This window comes from Labeo rohita, unplaced genomic scaffold (genome assembly GCF_022985175.1).
Source record: "Labeo rohita strain BAU-BD-2019 unplaced genomic scaffold, IGBB_LRoh.1.0 scaffold_1492, whole genome shotgun sequence".
Lineage (NCBI taxonomy): Eukaryota > Metazoa > Chordata > Actinopteri > Cypriniformes > Cyprinidae > Labeo > Labeo rohita.
The window spans coordinates 8,148-18,597 of record NW_026127662.1 but is presented as its reverse complement, the minus strand read 5'-3'; the positions used below and the strand labels follow the sequence as shown (position 1 = coordinate 18,597).

General features: G+C 44.5%; 1 long non-coding RNA gene across 2 annotated transcripts; it reads left to right on the top strand.

Moving 5' to 3' along the window:
* Positions 1–7: 7 nt before the first annotated feature.
* On the top strand, positions 8–425 carry LOC127158389 (uncharacterized). 2 transcript variants are annotated; one of them, XR_007826154.1, is made up of 3 exons: positions 8–113; positions 172–293; positions 371–425. It is a non-coding gene; the product is annotated as an uncharacterized LOC127158389 (long non-coding RNA). The 2 variants fall into 2 exon arrangements; XR_007826153.1 differs by having other exon boundaries at positions 168–293.
* The last annotated feature ends 10,025 nt before the right edge of the window (positions 426–10,450 follow it).

Below are 10,450 nucleotides of genomic sequence, written 5' to 3'. Positions count from 1 at the left end.
TTCTAGATAGATAGATAGATAGATAGATAAGGTTAGATGATAGATAGATAGATAAGTTTAGATGATAGATAGATAGATAGATAGATAGATAAGGTTAGATGATAGATAGATAAGTTTAGATGATAGATAGATAGATAGATAGATAGATAGATAAGGTTAGATGATAGATAGATAGATAGATAGATAGATAGACAGATAGATAAGGTTAGATGATAGATAGATAGATAGATAGATAGATAGAATGATAGATAGATAAGGTTAGATGATAGATAGATAGATAGATAGATAGATAGGTTAGATGATAGATAGATAGATAGATAAGTTTAGATGATAGATAGATAGATAGATAGATAGAATGATAGATAGATAGATAGATAGATAGATAAGGTTAGATGATAGATAGATAGATAGATAGATAAATAGATAGATAGATAGATAGATAGATAGATAGATAGGTTAGATGATAGATAGATAGATAGATAAGTTTAGATGATAGATAGATAGATAGATAGATTAGTTATTAGTTAGAAAGAACATAGATATCTTAAAGCTTAATTGAGTATCTATGGCTTCTAGCAGTTTACATTAAACATAGTTCAAACAGACATGGACTTTTGGTCAATGAAAGTCTATGGGACTTTTTATGATTTTTAATATTAATTTTTAAGAAAACCGTAACTCAAACCAGTCTGAAAAGATATAGCACACTAAGTCAGAACAGTATGAAGATCTGACCCGAGTTTGGAGTATGTAGCTTGAACGGTCTAGGAGGAGTAGGTGTCCAAAAAATTTGCGGCCAGAAAAATAATAAGAAGAATAATAATAAGTTTAAATAGGATTTCAGTAAGTTGGCTTTCCCAAGCCAACTTAATAAGTTTAAATAGGATTTCAGTAAGTTGGCTTTCCCAAGCCAACTTAATAATAAGTTTAAATACAATTTCAGTAAGTTGGCTTTCCCAAGCCAACTTAATAAAACATATTGTGTGTTCTCTTCTACATTTGGAAACAGTTAGAACGCAGTATGTTTCTTGTCATTGTGCTCAATCGTTAAAGAACTATTGAAGATTTCCAAGGCTGAATCTCTGACAAATGTCAAACGTCAAACATCGAACCAACTTTATATCGGTTCAGAACTGGTGCCTCACGGCTGTAATTTTTTAAATTCCCTGCGTATGTCGGGCCGCGGGGGTGGCCTTGCTTCTGATTTTAAAGATACTTTTCACTGTCGTTCTTTATCCGCTGGCTCATACAACAGTTTTGAGGTGCAACTTTTACAATTAGTTCTAGTAAACCCTGTTACAATTGCTCTAATATACCACCCTCCTTTCTATAATAAAGACTTTTTAAGTGAACTTGCTGTGTTACTGGGGGATTTAGTTATCAGGCATGAAAAAATACTGCTGTTGGGTGATTTCAACATTCACATTTGCTGTCCTTCAAAACCATACACTGCAGAATTTTTAAATATGATTGAGTCTTTTGACTTTACTCAATAGGTTTCTGGTCCAACACACATCCATGGACATACCCTTGATTTGATTTTAACTCATGGTTTTTCTATTTCAAGCATTGAAATCAGTAGTGCTTCCTTTTCTGATCACAGGCCAGTTCTTTGCACAGTCCCTCTTATGGGCCGAATCCTCGTCTTACTCATTCTCTTAGTCAACATTCTAGTGAAGAAATCTCTGTAGCCTACCGTGAGGTTTGTAACTCACTGGAGTCAGACTCTTCTCTGCTTAACCTGGACGCTGATGCACATCTTAATCTTTTTAATTCCACCTGTGCTGATATTATGAACACTATTGCACCCTTGAAGTATAAAAATCATAAGCCTGTATCTGTGCCCTGGCACACTGAAACCACACGTGCATTGAGACGGACTTGTCGGCAGGCTAAACACAAATGGAAGAAGGACAGACTGCAGTTCCCCTTCGGGAACTCGAGCTGCGTCCGTAAACGCTAGGGGAACGCCTTTGGCGGAACCACGCTCTGAATGAATGTGTAGTCTAACCAATGAGAAAGCGGGACGTCACGGGCGGGTGACGTCATCGACCAGGAAGCATAAAAGCACGTGCGAAGCCGGCCGGCGTCAGCTTCTGTCTTTCAGCGGAGCGCTCTATGTTTGTGTCTGTCATCCTGTTTTTAGTGCAAGTTTTAGCACAACTTTATTTTGAGGGTGATGTCTTTTGAAATGAGAAAAGCCATTGTAATAGGAGTGGACTAGCGTTTTCAGGCTTGTTAAAAAGGAAAGAAACCCCCTTGTAAACGTTATGTCCTGCAAGCATTCTTACAAATATAAGCAGCGACATTTTAGACTGTGCGTTTTTCTCTGCCCGCGCTATTTCGGGTGGGGATACACACCGTCTATTTGTTGTCTGTCCGGGAGCGAAGCAGGGGAGTCAGTTCTCGAGGGAGCTGACTGCCCGCGTTTGCGTTCCCCGCGACTCAGCTTCCGCTTCTGCCGAGGCAGGGCGGCGGCTGTGATCATGGGGATCGCACATAAATCTACGGACAGGTAGAGATGGGTTCTCCCCATTTCTGCCTTTCTCCCTAGATTTATCGCTCTCTCTCTGGGCGGGAAGCCTGCGCTGCGGTTCTTCCCCTTTGAGTGAGAGCTCGCGGCGAGGCGGGCGCTGTTAACTCCCGAGGGGGCTGACTGGTTGCTTTCTTGCTGCGCACGCTTCGTCCCCGGAGGGCTCTCTTCGAGGAGGGAGTCCTCGTGAACTTCCCCGCGGCTCGTATCCCGCTTTTGCCGAGGCATTGCGGCAACTGCAGCCGTGGGGATTGCAGCATAGATCTGTGATCGGTTAGAGACGGACGTCCGCCCTATCTCTGCCTTTCTCCTTTGATCTAGCGCTCTCTCTCTCAGTGCTCTAAGCCCGCGCTGCGGTTCTTCCCCATCTGAGTGAGAGCTCGCGCTGCTGCGGCTATTTTTCTCTAAAAAGAGGCAATAAATAATTAAATAAAAAATAAATAATAAAAAAGAAAAAATATGAGCGGACTGCATACTGGATCGCTCGTTTCTAAAATGCCTCGCCGTTCTCTACCTCTGCGGCTGCTGGGCGTGAGCAGCCGCAACCGAGTAATATAAAAAAAAAAAAAAAAAACTGAGTGTCGCGACTCGCGCTCCCCCGTTCAGGGACCGAGACCCGTGGCACTCTAAGTTGGGGTCCTCCAAGGCGAGGCCCGACCTGCGGGTCATGCTTCAGTCTTGGAGGCCCCACGTCCCTAAGTGGTCCTGACGCCAGACCAGGACCGCTGAGGGCAGCCCCTACCGGGGAAGAGCGAGTCACACCGCATTACACGGTGTCCGTTTCTCCTCTGTGCCCTCGGGAGGTCAGTTTGCTGTCCCTGCCAATGTTACAGGACACAACGGCCTCCGACGAGCATTTACCCCGGATTTCTCCGCCCGGGATCGTAGCGGAACCGGGGTGCTCGTCACCCCCTCGGGGGTCTCTAGAACCGTTAGCTCGGCAGTCTCCTGCCGGTCTGCCGTTACAGGTCTCTGAGCTAGTAGTTCAGTCAATTCCAGAGGCCAGCCTCGAGCGGCTGGTTCCCTTAGTAGACTATTTAGCAGCGTGGAAGCTACTGCCAAATGTGTCTGCATGGGTCCTGCGCACTGTAGAAAAAGGTTATGCTATTCAGTTCGGGGCCCCGCCGCCGCCATTCGACGGGGTTTTTCCCACTCTGTGGGCCCCGAGCAGGCTCTGGTCATGGAGCAGGAAGTAGAGACCCTTCTGAGGAAGGAGGCCATCGAGGTGGTCCCTCCTCACGCAAGGGAGTCCGGGTTCTACAGTCGGTACTTCATTGTTCCAAAGAAGGATGGAGGGCTGCGGCCCATCATAGATCTCCGCCGCCTCAATCGATCAGTTATGAAACTGAAACTCAAGATGCTTACAGTCAAGCAAGTAGTGTCACAAATCAGGTCCGAGGACTGGTTTGTGACGATAGATTTGAAAGACGCGTACTTTCATGTTTCCATCCTTCCTCAACACAGGAAGTTCCTGAGGTTCGCTTTCAGGGGCGAAGCTTACCAGTATCGGGTTCTTCCCTTTGGCTTAGCACTCTCACCCCGCACGTTTACGAAATGCGTAGATGCTGCCCTGGTCCCTCTTCGACTTCAGGGCATTCGCATACTAAACTATATCGACGACTGGCTGATCCTAGCAGCGTCCGAGAACTTAGCGGCTCGACATCGAGATGTCGTTCTCGCGCACATGAAAACGTTGGGGTTAAGACTAAACGCCAAGAAAAGTGTGCTTTCTCCATCACAGAGGACCACTTATCTGGGCCCGGTGTGGGATTCGACCACGATGCAGGCATGTTTGTCTCCTGCTCGGATCGAGTCGATCCTCGCCGCAGTCTAGAGAGTCAAGGAGGGCCGGTCACTCACGGTCAAGCAGTTTCAACAACTGCTGGGTCTAATGGCAGCTGCGTCCAACCTTTTGGCCTGCTGTACATGAGACCCCTACAGTGGTGGCTCAAATCCAAGGGGTTCTCCCCGAGGGGAAACCTGCTCCGTATGATCAAGGTCACGCGCAGAGGGCTACGTGCCTTAGATATGTGGAGGAAGCCGTGGTTCCTAAATCAGGGCCCGGTATTGGGAGCTCCTTGCCGCCGCGTCACGCTAGCGACGGATGCATCCCTCACTGGATGGGGGGGCGGTCATGAGTGGCCGCCCCGCCCAAGTTCTGTGGACGGGTCGTCATCTCAGTTGGCACATCAATTGCCTCGAGATGCTGACCGTATTTCTAGTGCTGAAGTACTTTCTCCCAGACCTCAGAGATCGCCATGTGCTAGTCCGCACCGACAGCACAGCGGTGGTCTACTACATCAACCACCAGGGAGGTCTGCGTTCGCGCCCCTTATACAAGCTGGCGCACCAGATCCTTGTGTGGTCCCAGGACAAACTCCTCTCACTTCGAGCAGTTCACATTCCTGGGCATCTAAATGTGGGAGCAGACATCCTGTCGAGGCAGGGGCCGAGGCCCGGGGAATGGATGCTTCACCCCGAGGTGGTGAAGCAGATATGGAGAATCTTTGGATCAGCCCAAGTAGATCTCTTCGCCACGAGGGAGAATGCTCAATGCCCCCTCTGGTTCTCTCTAGTTCATCCAGCTCCTCTGGGACTGGATGCTATGGTACAGACGTGGCCGAGGCTACGTCTGTACGCCTTTCCCCCGATTGCTCTGCTCCCAGGAGTTCTGGAGAGAGTGCGCCGGGACGGAGTCAGTCTACTGTTAGTAGCCCCGCACTGGCCGGGCCGAGTATGGTTCTCGGACCTGATATCTCTCCTCGACGGCTCTCCATGGGAGATTCCCGTCAGGAGGGATCTCCTCTCACAAGGGGGGGGTACCATCTTGCACCCCCGCCCGGAGCTTTGGAAGCTGTGGGTGTGGCCTCTGAGGGGGCACAACTCATAGCTTCCGGTCTCTCAACCGAGGTTGTTGAGACCATCCTCCAATCCAGAGCTCCCTCAACGAGGAAACTGTACACCCTGAAGTGGAAGCTTTTCACTGCATGGTGTGGAGAACGCCAGCAAGACCCAGCTAACTGCCCAGTTGGTACAGTACTGGAGTTCCTGCAGCCCCGTTTCTTCACAGGGTTAGCCCACTCCACCCTGAAGGTCTACGTGGCGGCAATTTCGGCCTACCACGCCCCTCTTGGTGGCATGTCAGTGGGTAGGAACCCCCTGGTTACACGTTTCCTCCGCGGTGCACTGAGGCTGAGGCCTCCGACACGACCACATATCCCTACATGGGATTTGGCTGTGGTGCTTGAGGCTCTCTGTAGGCCTCCATTCATGCCTATAGAAGAGATACGTGATCGCCTTCTCACTATTAAGACAGCTTTGTTGCTAGCTCTTACTTCCCTCAAGCGGGTAGGGGACCTGCAGGCCCTTTCAGTGGCCCCTTCTCATTTAGAGTTTGCTCCTGGTATGACCAAAGCATTTCTGTACCCCAGACCGGGGTACGTTCCTAAGGTCCCTAACAACACACCTCAGCCGGTCGTGCTCCAGGCTTTCTGTCCTCCTCCCTTCCGGGAGCCCGACCAACAGAAGCAAAATTGTATCTGCCCAGTACGTGCCCTGGATGCCTATGTCCACAGAGCTGCCCTGTGGCGTAAATCAGAACAACTGTTCGTCTGCTATGGCCCCCCTAAGAGGGGGCGTCCTGCTACCAAGCAAACTATCAGTAGATGGATCGTAGATGCCATTTCTACTTCTTATGAGTCTTCGGACCTTCCTTCACCTATGGGTCTTAGAGCCCATTCTACTCGTGCTACGGCTGCTTCCAAAGCACTCATGTTAGGTGTCCCAATTCAGGACATCTGTAATACTGCGGGGTGGTCCACGCCACTTACCTTTGTCAGGTTCTATAACCTAGACACCAGAGCCACTCCTGGCTCTTCTGTCCTTGTGTCCTAGCAATTTCACTAGGCAGGGACTTCGAAGTCTGGTGGCGTGGGCATCTCGTTCCCCTAGCGTTTACGGACGCAGCTCGAGTTCCCGAAGGGGAACGTCCCAGGTTACGTATGTAACCATGGTTCCCCGAGGGAACGAGACGCTGCGTCTCGGTCCATCCTTCTGGCATCCCTGCCGAGCGCTCGCTTCATTCTCCGAAGCTGACGCCGGCCGGCTTCGCACGTGCTTTTATGCTTCCTGGTCGATGACGTCACCCGCCCGTGACATCCCGCTTTCTCATTGGTTAGACTACACATTCATTCAGAGCGTGGTTCCGCCAAAGGCGTTCCCCTAGCGTTTACGGACGCAGCGTCTCGTTCCCTCGGGGAACCATGGTTACATACGTAACCTGGGACGGTTTCTTACAAAGTTTTGAGGAACTCCTACAACATGTTCCAGATAGCTGCAAAGGCTGCACAATGCAAATATCTGTCTGAACTTATCATAAATAATTGTCACAAACCTCAAGTTCTCTTTTCTACTATTAATTCTGTTTTAAATCCTTCTGTGCATTCAGTTCTAAAGCCATCTGTTTCTCTCTGTAATAATTTTGGTAAGTTTTTGTTGAGAAAATTACAACATTAAGATCACAGCTGTCTAGTTCAGCACACATTTTGCATGATGTACCACTATGTTCTTCTACCTGGTTTAGGTTTGAGCCTATTGACTTGATCTCATGTAATGAAATTGTTGGTCATCTAAAACCAACTGTCCTCAGGATATTATTCCACCTCGGTTCTTTAGACAAATTTTGGATACAGTTGGTCCTGGTTTGTTGTTGGTTATCAACAAATGTTTGTCTACTGGTTCTTTCCCTAATAGTCTGAAATGTGCTTTAGTGACGCCATATCTTAAAAAACCAAATCTGGATCCTTCTTCTTTTTTCAATTTTCGTCCTATTTCTAATCTACCCTTTATTTCAAAGATCCTTGAGAAAGTTGTATTGACTCAACTACAATCTTACTTAACTGTTAATTCTGTTCATGAAATGTTTCAATCTGGCTTCAAGGCTTTACACAGCACTGAAACTGCCCTTTTGAGAGTCTCAAGTGATATTTTCACAGAAACTGATTCTGGTAAATCCATGGCTTTAGTTTTATTAGATCTGAGTGCTGCTTTTGATTTGGTTGATCACGAGGTCCTGTTGACACATTTAGAGACATCTGTGGGCCTTCGTGGCACAGTTTTAAAGTGGTTTCATTCTTATCTGATCAACAGATGTTTTAGTGTTAGGATTGGTCAACAGACCTCTTCTAGAATACCTCTTAACTGTGGAGTTCCACAGGGATCAATCCTTGGGCCGGTATTGTTCACCTTGTACATGCTCCCCCTGGCTTCCATTTTTAATAAACATAAAGTATCCTTTCATTTATACGCTGACGACACTCAGATCTATTTTTCTTTAAAGCATAATGATAAAAATGGCTTACAGCCACTGTTGGCCTGTTTAGAAGAACTAAAGCTTTGGCTCTCAAGCAATTTTCTAAATTTAAACGAAAATAAAACCGAAATAATCCTATTCGGGGACAAAGAAAATTGTGTGTTAAATGTTGATTGTGGTTCTCTGGCCTCATATGAAACTCAGTGTGCTGGAAATCTGGGCGTTCTGTTTGATCAAAACCTGAAGTTTGATAAACAGATCAGTGCTGTAGTAAAATCATGCTTTTTTCATCTTCGTCTACTTTCTAAAGTGAAACCTTTCTTATCACAGAGTAACTTTTAAACAGTGATCCATGCCTTTGTAACAACTCCTTTAGATTATTGTAACTCCCTTTATTATGGTGTTTCTCAGTCCTCTCTTTCTCGTCTACAGCTAGTGCAAAACGCAGCTGCTAGATTGCTCTCTGGCACCCATAAATATGAGTCAGTAACTCCTATTTTATTTTCACTGCACTGGTTACCCATTAAATACAGAATTGATTTTAAAATTCTATTATTTGTTTATAAAGCCCTTAATAATCTTGCCCCTCAGTACATTACAGATCTGCTCCGTCCATACACCCCTTCTAGAACATTGAGATCCAGTGATCTTTGTCTACTTGTTGTGCCTAGATCCAGACTTAGGAAACGAGGAGATTGAGCTTTTGCAACTGCTGGTCCAAAACTCTGGAACAGTTTACCGCTCCATGTCAGATTAGCCCCCTCTCTCTCTGCCTTCAAGTCTGCTCCAAAGACATATCTTTTCTCTCTTGCTTTCAATACCCCTTGATCTCTGTTCCATTGTTGCTTTTATTGTTGTTTTTATTTTTGATACCTTTGTTGTGCTAATTTTATGTCTGAGATATATATATATATATATATATATATATATATATATATATATAATATTATTATTATTATTATTATATATTTTTTTTTTTTCCTTTTATTCTACTATGTTCAGCACTTTGGTCAACTCTAGTTGTTTTTAAATGTGCTTTATAAATGAATATTGTATTGTATTGTATTGCATTTTCATCATTTAATCTGTTGAGCACCACTGAAGTTCACTATATGGAGAAAAATCTGGAAATGTTTTTCTCAAACTTAATTTCTTTGCGACTGAAGAAAGAAAGACATTAATATCTTGGATGACGTAAGAAAATTATCAGGTCATTTTTATTCTGAAAGTGGAGTAATCCTTTAAAATGAGCACATACATAATAGCAATGAGGCAATAGTTTAGTTTTAAAGTCATTTTAAATGCTATTGTTCATTTAGGTCTGGTTTAAAAAAAAAAAAAAAAAGATCTGATTACTTAATTAAAATGATCAGTTTGATTACTGGATTACCAAAATAAACATTAGTGACCGCCCTAAAGTCCAATATTGTGCAGGAACATGTATAGTTCTACAGGAACGGCTAATGTGTTTTGCATTATTTGTGTACCTTGATGGTTGTGTACGTAGAGAAATTTAGTTTCCTCTGTCCATTTTCTTTCAGAAATGCCTTGAGGTGTGTGAGCTCCACATCATCTCCAACGTAGAAGTCACTCAGGGCCTCGTCGCGCCAAAGTGAAACTTCCAGGACGTTCGGCCACATCTAAGGTGCAGGTCCAAGATGGGGACATAGGCCTCCTGGACCTTCGTCATTCTCGCTTCTAGTACCTGCAGAATAAGAGGCCAACAGGTAAATCATACTCATTCAGAACATTACAGTCGCTGCTTCTTTTTACTATTTTAAAATTCTATTACTCATTCCAGTGGCTTCAGATTCCCCATGTTTAAGCTCTTCACATAAAGACTTGATGATTGTTGTTGCATAAAAGAAAATAACTGTAATGGACCTGTTAGACTGGGAAGTGTTGGATGGCACACAGCAGAGCAGACTACACTCTAAAAAATGCTGGGTTAAAAACAACCCAATTTGGGTTATTTTGGCAACCCAGCGCTGGGTAAAAAAGGAACGAACCCAACGCTGGGTTGTTTTGACCCAGCAAGTTGGGTTGAATTATTGACCCAGCATGCTGGGTTGCTTTTTTTATGGTTTAAAATTACTACACTGCTAGGCTAAAATGAACCCAAAATTGAGCTAGGCATTAAATCTACAAATCTTGATCATTATAAAATCACTTTAACACACACAGAATGACTATCAAAAGATAAATGTTTATTAAAAACTACAACAAGAGAAAACATTCAAAAGTAACATGCATGTGAAAAGAAATGCAGAAAAAGTATGGCATTAGCAGGTACAGAGTTTATAAATGAAGCACTGAACATCTGCTGACTATTTTGTCTGGTAAATTCTGTATATTGTATAAAACTACTGTACAAAAAAACTACTTTACAATAATTGTACAATTAGTTAATAGTTTCCCCCTTTCTTTTTTTTTTTAAACACAAACTAAAAATAAAACCACAACATTAACACTGACATTATAACATTTAACACAAGCAAATGTGTGAAGTATTGTGAGCATGTGTATGAATGAGTGTGAACTCCATTTCTACTGAACAACACAGAACAAGCATTTGACATTTTGTTTTTAGACTATACACTTACGGT